This window comes from Triticum dicoccoides, chromosome 5A (genome assembly GCF_002162155.2).
Source record: "Triticum dicoccoides isolate Atlit2015 ecotype Zavitan chromosome 5A, WEW_v2.0, whole genome shotgun sequence".
NCBI lineage: Eukaryota > Viridiplantae > Streptophyta > Magnoliopsida > Poales > Poaceae > Triticum > Triticum dicoccoides.
This window is the reverse complement of record NC_041388.1, coordinates 606,716,638-606,727,270: the sequence shown is the minus strand read 5'-3', so window position 1 is coordinate 606,727,270 and position 10,633 is coordinate 606,716,638.

Here is a 10,633-nt window from a genome sequence, read left to right as displayed (position 1 = left end):
TGGAAGATCAACTCCCACTCGATTCAAATGATTGTTGTACTCAGACAATCTGAGCACAAGCTCAACAATTGAGCTTTCCTCCCTTAGTTTGCAGGCTAAGAAAATCGTCAGAGGTCATATACCTCTTGACGTGGGCACGAGCCTGAAATCCCAATTTCAGCCCTCGAAACATCTCATATGTTTCGCGACATTTCAAAACGTCTTCGGTGCCTCAACTCTAAACCGTTTAACTGAACTATCATGTAGTTATCAAAAATGTGTATGTCAGATGTTCGCAACATCCACAGACAACGTTCGAGGTTCAGCACACTGAGCGGTGCATTAAGGACATAAGCCTTCTATGAAGCAATGAGGACAATCCTCAGTTTACGGACCTAGTCCGCATAATTGCTACTATCAACTTTCAACTAAATTTTCTCCAGGAACATAACTAAACAGTAGAACTGAAGCGCGAGCTACGACATAATTTGCGAAGACCTTTTGACTATGTTCAGGATAATTAAGTTCATCTTATGAACTCCCACTCAGATAGACATCCCTCTAGTCATGTAAGTGATTACATGATCCGAGTCAACTAGGCCGTGTCCGATCATCACGTGAGAAGGACTAGTCAACATCGGTGAACATCTTCATGTTGATCGTATCTACCATACGACTCATGCTCGACCTTTCGGTCTTCTGTGTTCCGAGGCCATGTCTGTACATGCTAGGCTCGTCAAGTCAACCTAAGTGTTTCGCGTTTGTAAATCTGTCTTACACCCGTTTTATGTGAACGTTAGGATCTATCACACCCGATCATCACGTGGTGCTTCGAAACAACGAACTGTCGCAATGGTGCACAGTTAGGGGGAAGACTTTCTTGAAATTTTAATGAGGGATCATCTTATTTACTACCGTTGTTCTAAGCAAATAATATGCATAAACATGATAAACATCACATGCAATCAAAAAGTGACATGATATGGCCAATATCATTTTGCTCCTTTTGATCTCCATCGTCGGGGCTCCATGATCATCATCGTCACCGGCATGACACCATGATCTCCATCATCGTGTCTTCATGAAGTTGTCTCGCCAACTATTACTTCTACTACTACAGCTAACGGTTAGCAATAAAGTAAAGTAATTACATGACGTTTAAGTTGACACGCAGGTCATAAATAAATAAAGACAACTCCTATGGCTCCTGCCGGTTGTCATACTCATCGACATGCAAGTCGTGATTCCTATTACAAGAACATGATCAATCTCATACATCACATATCATTCATCACATTCTTTCGGCCATATCACATCACATGGCATACCCTGCAAAAACAAGTTAGACGTCCTCTAATTGTTGTTTGCATGTTTTACGTGGCTGCTATGGGTTTCTAGCAAGAACGTTTCTTACCTACGCAAAGACCACGATGTGATATGCCAATTGCTATTTACCCTTCATAAGGACCCTTTTCATCGAATCCGATCCGACTAAAATGGGAGAGACAGACACCCGCCAGCCACCTTATGCAACTAGTGCATGTCAGTCGGTGGAACCGGTCTCATGTAAGCGTACGTGTAAGGTTGGTCCGGGCCGCTTCATCCCACAATGCCGCCGAATCAAGATTGGACTAGTAACGGTAAGCATATTGAACAAAATCAACGCCCACAACTACTTTGTGTTCTACTCGTGCATAGAATCTACGCAATAGACCTAGCTCATGATGCCACTGATGGGGAACGTAGCATAAATTCAAAATTTTCCTACGTGTCACCAAGATCTATCTATGGAGAAACCAGCAACGAGGGGAAGGAAAGTGCATCTACATACCCTTGTAGATCGCTAAGCGGAAGCGTTCAAGAGAACGGGGTTGAAGGAGTCGTACTCGTCGTGATCCAAATCACCGGAGATCCTAGTGCCGAACGGACGGCACCTCCGCGTTCAACACACGTACAGCCCGACGACGTCTCCCATGCCTTGATCCAGCAAGGAGAGAGGGAGAGGTTGAGGAAGACTCCATCCAGCAGCAGCACAACGGCGTGGTGGTGGTGGAGGAGCGTGGTACTCCAGCAGGGCTTCGCCAAGCACCACGAGATATGAGGAGAAAGAGAGGGAGGGCTGCACCAACAGGGAGAGGAACTCGTATGTTATGAGCAGCCCAAACCTCAACTATATATAGGGGAAGGGGAGGAGGGTGCGCCCCCTCTAGGGTTCCCACCCCTAAGGGGGGCGGCAGCCCTAGATGGGTTTGAGGGGCGGCCAAGAGGGGAGGAGACGGAGGCGCAGGGAGCATGGGCCTTAGGGCCCATCTGCCCTTAGGGTTTGCCCGCTCTTCTTCCCTTAGGCGCCTTGGGCCTTGTGGGAGGCGCACCAGCCCACTCAGGGGCTGGTCCCTTACCACTCTTGGCCCATGCAAGCCTCCGGGGCCGGTGGCCCCACTTGGTGGACCCCGGGACCCTCCCGGTGGTCCCGGTACGTTACCGATAAACCCTGAAACTTTTCCGGTGACCAAAACAGGACTTCCCATATATAAATATTTACCTCCTGACCATTCCGGAACTCCTCGTGACGTCCGGGATCACATCCGGGACTCCGAACAACATTCGGTAACCACATACAAACTTCCTTTATAACCCTAGCGTCATCGAACCTTAAGTGTGTAGACCCTACGGGTTCGGGAGACATGCAGACATGACCGAGACGTTCTCCGGTCAATAACCAACAGCGGGATCTGGATACCCATGTTGGTTCTCACATGTTCCATGATGATCTCATCGGATGAACCATGATGTCAAGGATTCGATCAATCCCGTATTCAATTCCCTTTGTCTATCGGTATTGTACTTGCCCGAGATTCGATCGTCGGTACCCCGATACCTTGTTCAATCTCGTTACCGGCAAGTCTCTTTTACTCGTTCCATAACACATCATCCCGTGATCAACTCCTTGATCACATTGTGCACATTATGATGATGTCCTACCGAGTGGGCCCAGAGATACCTCTCCGTCACACGGAGTGACAAACCCCAGTCTCGATTCGTGCCAACCCAACAGACACTTTCGGAGATACCCGTAGCGCACCTTTATAGTCACCCAGTTACGTTGTGACGTTTGGCACACCCAAAGTATTCCTACGGTATCCGGGAGTTGCACAATCTCATGGTCTAAGGAAATGATACTTGACATTAGAAAAGCTTTAGCATACGAACTACACGATCTTTGTGCTAGGCTTAGGATTGGGTCTTGTCCATCACATCATTCTCCTAATGATGTGATCCCGTTATCAATGACATCCAATGTCCATGGTCAGGAAACCATAACCATCTATTGATCAACGAGCTAGTCAACTAGAGCCTTACTAGGGACATGGTGTTGTCTATGTATCCACACATGTATCTGAGTTTCCTATCAATACAATTATAGCATGGATAATAAACGATTATCATGAACAAGAAATATAATAATAACCAATTTATTATTGCCTCTAGGGCATATTTCCAACAAAATGTTCATATATGATGGAAGATCAAAATGTACGACTACATCAATTATAAACCGCAAGGTCACCTAACGATATATTCGAATTCAACATAACGTGGATTCAAAAATTGAAATTCGAGATCATGGCATCTGTAATCATATAAAAAGGGACATTACTCTTTCTTTGGTGGGAACTGATTTGTTTTTTGTTGTTGTTGAGGGAAGTGCGAATCGATTTGGTACTGTGAAGGGTAATCTTGTTCTCCCGATTTTTTTTACATTTTCTTGTAGTTTTTTCAATGGCATCTATAGCAATATAGTAAAAGGGGAGATGACTCTCTTGTGTCTTGTATAAATTGTTTTTTACACGTTAAGTTTGTTCTGCCAAACAAGGAATCCACACCTTGTTATCCCGAAATTTTCAAGCTCGAGTATCTTTTGTCTCACCTGCTTTGAAACTCCTGCTTCTTCAACCCGCACCGCGCCTTGTTATCCCAAAATTTGGCCGCGCGCGAGAACTCCCTCCTCATCCGAAATCGCTCCCACAGCCCAGACACGCGAAATCCCCCCTCTACCCCTCAGCCGGAAATGAAGCTCCGCGTCGCGGTGTCAAAACCAATGGGGGTACACTGGTAACTTACCCTACATTTCGGACAAGCGCGTCCCTAAGCTTGGCTCCCCCCTCCCTCTTCGCCCCCATTCGTACACCGAGGCCGCCAAAACCCGCGAAACCCCACGCTCCTCCGTCGGCCTCCTGCTACGTCTTGAGATTGCGTTGGTTTTCCCCGAAGAGGAAGGGATGATGCAGCAGAGTAGCGGAAGTATTTCCCTCAGTTTTTGAGAACCAAGGTATCAATCCAGTAGGAGGCTACGCTCAGGTCCCTCGTACCTGCACAAAACGATAGCTACTCACAACCAACGCGATTAGGGGTTGTCAATCCCTTCACGGTCACTTACGAGAGTGAGATCTGATAGATATAATATTTTTGGTATTTTTGGTATAAAGATGCAAAGTAAAAAGTAAAGGCAAAGTAAAAAAGCAAACCAAGATTAAAGTGATGGAGATTGATATGATAAGAATAGACCCGGGGGCCATAGGTTTCACTAGTGGCTTCTCTCAAGAGCATAAGTATTCTACGGTGGGTGAACAAATTACTGTTGAGCAATTGACAGAATTGAGCATAGTTATGAGAATATCTAGGCATGATCATGTATATAGGCATCACGTCTGTGACAAGTAGACCGAAACGATTCTGCATCTACTACTATTACTCCACTCATCGACCGCTATCCAGCATGCATCTAGAGTATTAAGTTAAAAAAGAGTAACGCCTTAAGCAAGATGACATGATGTAGAGAGATAAATACATGCAATATGAAATAAACCCCATCTTGTTATCCTCGATGGCAATGATACAACACGTGCCTTTCTGCCCCTTTTATCACTGGGAAAGGACACCGTAAGATCGAACCCAAAGCTAAGCACTTCTCCCATGGCAAGAACTACCAATCTAGTTAGCCAAACCAAACGGATAGTTCGAAGAGACTTGCAAAGATAACCAATCATACATAAAAGAATTCAGAGAAGATTCAAATATTATTCATAGATAGACTTGATCATAAACCCACAATTCATCGGTCTCAACAAACACACCGCAAAAACAAGATTACATCGAATAGATCTCCACAAGAGAGGGGGAGAACTTTGTATTGAGATTCAAAGAGAGAGAAGAAGCCATCTAGCTACTAACTATGGACCCGAAGGTCTGAGGAAACTACTCACATTTCATCGGAGAGACTATGATGGTGTAGAAGCCCTCCGTGATGACGGCCCTCTTCCGGCGGAGCTCCGGAACAGGCCCCAAGATGGGATCTTCTGGATACAGAAAGTTGCGGCGGTGGAATTAGGTTTTGGCTCCTGTTCTGATTGTTTGGGTGTATGTGTATATATATAGGAGGAAGAAGTATGCCGGAGGAGCACTGAGGGGCCCACGAGGCAGGGGGGCGCGCCCTAGGAGGGGTGCCCCCCACCCTCATGACCGCCTCTTTTGTTCCTTGGAGCAGGGTCCAAGTCTCCTGGATCACGTTCGGTGAGAAAATCATGTTCCCGAAGATTTTATTCCGTTTGGACTCCGTTTGATATTCCGTTTCTTCGAAACACTGAAATAGGAAAAAAAACAGCAATTCTGGGCTGGGCCTCCGGTTAATAGGTTAGTCCCAAAAATAATATAAAAGTGGAAAATAAAGCCCAATATAGTCCAAAACAGTAGATAATATAGCATGGAGCAATCAAAAATTATAGATACGTTGGAGACATATCAGGCATCCCCAAGCGTAATTCCTGGTCGTCCTCGAGTAGGTAAATGATAAAAAGAGATTTTTTGATGTGGAGTGCTACTTGGCATAATTTCAATGCAAATCTTCTTAATTGTGGTACGAATATTCAGATTCGAAAGATTCAAGACAAAAGTTCATATTGACATAAAAATAATAATACTTCAAGCATTCTAACAAAGCAATTATGTCTTCTCAAAATAACATGGCCAAAGAAAGTTATCCCTACAAAATCATATAGTCTTGCTATGCTCTATCTTCACCACACAAAATATTTAAATCATGCACAACCCCGATGACAAGCCAAGCAATTGTTTCATACTCTAACTTTTTCAATCTTCACGCAATACATGAGCGTGAGCCATGGATATAGCACTATAGGTGGAATAGAATGGTGGTTGTAGAGAAGACAAAAAGGAGAAGATAGTCTCACATCAACTAGGTGTATCAATGGGCTATGGAGATGCCCATCAATAAATATCAATGTGAGTGAGTAGGGATTGCCATGCAACGGATGCACTAGAGCTATAAGTATATGAAAGCTCAAAAAGAAACTAAGTGGGTGTGCATCCAACTTGCTTGCTCATGAAGACCTAGGGTGAGGGAGTCCTGGATTAGGGGGTGCTCGGGTAGCCGGACTATACCTTCAGCCGGACTCTAGGACTATGAAGATACAAGATTGAAGACTTCGTCCCGTGTCCGGATGGGACTTTCCTTGGTGCTTTCATTGAGAGTTCCTCTGTGTCGTCGCCTTTAGGCCCGATGGCTCCCTTGATCATCAACAATGATGCGGTCCAGGGTGAGACTTTTCTCCCCGGACAGATCTTCGTCTTCGGCGGCTTCGCACTGCGGGCCAATTCGCTTGGCCACCTGGAGCAGATCGAAAGCTACGCCCCTGGCCATCAAGTCAGGTTTGGAAGCCTAAACTACATGGCAGACATCCGCAGAGATTTGATCTTCGACGGATTCGAGCCACAACCAAGCGCGCGCACTGTCTCGCGGGGCATGATCTAGCTCTGTCACCGAACAGTATCCTGGAGGCAGCAAACGCACCAGCTCTGACCCTTAATTCGGAGCCAGTTGTGTCAATCGAGGATGAGCGGTTGCACGTCACCTCGGGGGTTGCGATCTCAAAGGCGATCGAGCCGAACGCCGGCCCCACACTCCACGTGACTCATGACTCCGAGAATCCAGACTCCTCTCCGGACTCCGAACCCCCCGCGCCCCTGCCGATCGAATCCGATTGGGCGCCAATAACGGAGTTCACCGCCGCGGACATCTTTCAGCACTCGCCTTTTGGCGATATGCTGAATTCTCTCAAGTCTCTCTCTTTATTAGGAGAGCCCTGGCCGAACTGCGGTCAGCGAGGATGGGATACAGACGATGAAGAAATTCAAAGCCCACCCACCACCCACTTGGTAGCCACTGTCGACAATTTAAACGACGTGCTCAACTTCGACTCTGGAGACATCGACAACATGGATGACGATGCAGGAGATACTGATGAACCAACGCCCATAGGGCATTGGACAGCCACCTCATCTCACGATGTGTACATGGTGGATACCCCTAAAGGAAGCGACAACGAGGAAAAAGGGGATGGAACGGGAGATCGACCCCCCGAAAAGCAATCAAAGCGTCGGCGTAAACGCCGACCCAAGCCCCGCCTCGATAAAAACCCAGCCATAGAGCAGGACAAGCCGGTAGACGACGAGCAAGCCTTAGAGCAACCGTCCGAACAGGGCAACACGGATAGAGAAACCGAACATCCCTCCTCCGGCGAAAACGGCATTCCGGACGACCTCACGCCGGATAAACCCATGGAGCAGAGGAATCTCCACAAGAGGCTCGTTTCAACTGCACGCAGCCTGAAAAAGCAGAAGCGGAAGCTAAAAACAGCGGAAGATGCACTCCGGATTAGATGGAGCAAAGTAATCAATACCGCAGATAAATACGGCGACGGTCGCCGCACTAAAAGCTATCCGAAAAGAAAGCTACTACGTGAATTCGACGAAGAGGCCCTAGAGCCCTCGCATTCAAAAAATAAGAAAGCCACACGGTCGGATAGACGACCCCATAAAGCGGCAAGCGGCGCCGCACTTAAATTGGCATGCGACCCACCTAAGGATTCGCATCATGGCCCAGTTAGGTCCATTTATGGGCCAAGAAAGCAAGCTCTCGTAAGCAATGCAATAAAGCCATCATCAGAATCCGGCACACCCAAATACAGGGGTGCCACACACCCCCTATGTTTCACCGATGAGGTCCTGGACTATGAATTTCCAGAGGGATTCAAACCCGTAAACATAGAGGCATATGATGAAACAACAGACCCTGGAGTCTGGATCGAGGATTATATCCTCCACATACATATGGCTAGAGGAGATGATCTCCACGCCATAAAATATTTACCCCTTAAGCTTAAAGGGCCAGCCCAGCATTGGCTTAAAAGCCTTCCTGAAAACACAATTGGAAGCTGGGAAGATCTCGAGGATGCTTTTCGAGCAAATTTTCAAGGGACCTATGTCCGCCCTTCGGATGCAGACGATCTTAGTCACATAACTCAACAGCTTGGAGAATCAACTCGGCAGTTCTGGAATAGATTCCTCACTAAAAAGAATCAGATAGTCGACTGTCCGGACGCTGAAGCCTTAGCAGCTTTCAGGCATAACGTCCGAGACGAATGGCTCGCCAGACACCTCGGCCAAGAAAAGCCAAGAACAATGGCCGCACTAACAAGCCTCATGACCCGCTTTTGTGCAGGAGAGGACAGCTGGTTGGCAAGGTGCAGCCCCAGCGACCCAAGTACATCCGAAACTAGGGATGGAAACGGAAAACCGCGACGCAACAAGGACCGTCGCCGTACTAAGGAAAAAAGTCCGAAGAGCACGACAGGCAATGCCGGATTCAAAGGCTCATGAGAAAATCAGACAAAACCACCCCTCCAGGATAACAGGGACGATCCATCCAACTTAAATAAAATCCTGGACAGGATATGTCAGATACACAGTACTCCCGGGAAGCCTGCTAACCATACCCATAAAGATTGTTGGGTTTTCAAACAATCCGGCAGACTCAATGCCGAACACAAGGGGCTCGACACACCAAGCGAAGACGAGGACGAACCCCAAAAGCAGAGCACCAAGAAACAAAAGAACTTCCCACAAGAAGTAAAAACAGTGAACTTACTTCACATAACAAAACGTGCGGCGCCCATAAAGGTACGCACCACACGACCTATCCCCAAAGGGTCCCGCCACTGGTTGTCAAAACCAATCATCTTCGATCAGCTAGATTATTCTAGAAATATCAAGAATGCAGGCTGGACTGCCTTGATACTTGATCCAATAATTGGCGGACTCCAGTTTTCAAATGTCCTTATGGACGGCGGCAGTGGACTAAACCTGATATATCAGGATACAATCCATCACATGGGGATAAACCCAGCAAGAATCTGCCGCAGCAAAACCTCCTTTCAAGGGGTAACACCTGGTCCGGACACCCATTGTATGGGTTTTCTCCGGCTCGAAGTTATATTCGGCTCTGCCGATAACTTCCGCTGTGAAAAGCTGACCTTCCATGTCCCATTCTCAAGTTGCTATCAAGCACTACTGGGACGCGAAGCTTTCGCTCGCTTTAACGCAATACCGCATTATGCATCTCTCACGCTTAAGATGCCCGGTCCACGAGGCATCATCTCTTTGAAGGGGAAGCACTAAAGTGCACCTCCCCAAGCGGAGGACTGTGCGGCCGCTTTGACAGCCCCACAGTAAAATGGCCTCACCGGCCAAAAAAAACTTCGAAATAGGTCATTAAAGACCACGAACGCGGATAGACGAGTTCGGTACAAAATCATCATTGATGCAGGATTAGTGGCCATATACCCCCGCACTAGGGGCTCCATGCATATACAATAAGAGACAATAAAGCTCCATTTTATATATTTTACTTTATACTTTGTTTATTTTAAACTTTTGTTCGGCACGACCCGTTTTCAACTCAGTTCCTCTCTTTTACAGATGAACATCGTGCGGCGCCCGTCCAGGATACGGCACAACGGAGACACAGGCGCAGACATGCAGTAGGGACCCGTCCTAAAGGATTCTTTTTAGATTAAGACCCTACGTAAACCTTTTTTACTGTCTCTTGTTGCTACACATCCCCTGGTTTTTTCTGATATAACCAAGGAGGAGGCTGGCGTCTTGGCATGTGGCCACGTCAGAATTTTTGCACGTACCTGGACACTAGGGGCTTTTTTTAATAAAGTGTGTTGTTTTGCCCGCACTCATAAAGACCGAACACCTTAGGGAGTATTCGGCGTCGCGAGTTTTGGCATTATATGCATCAGCTCCGAATCATGTCTTTGGTCAAATGTTGGGTTGCCCGGCTCCCGAGTTCGGCTACCTTACGTTCCGCTCTATCAGCTAAGGTAGCACCAGGAGAACTACTGCGATTGTGCCCCGGTTTGGCCGGGCGAGCACCTCAGTAGAGAAAGCCGAAAACTGACTGTCATGATGTAGCGTGAGACTGGTCAGCCACTCGATGACCTATCGGAATCTATTGGATTCCTCCGCTTTAACGAAGGGCCGCTTCCCGATCAGGCACATACGCGCCCCAAACTCGGGCGAGCGCAGTCGCCACCAAGGGGCTACCTAAATGGTCTCATTGTCAAGCTCCTATGGCTAAGTGAAAGTGTTAAAGCATTATAGTTCGGTTGCCTGGCCCGCTGCGCTATCACCTCCTTTGTAGGACCAAGACGTTGGGTTAAGTGTGAAAATGCGTCTTCTGCGAGCACCCCCGCACTATGTGCGTGTGGGCTGAAGCCAACGACTGCCATCT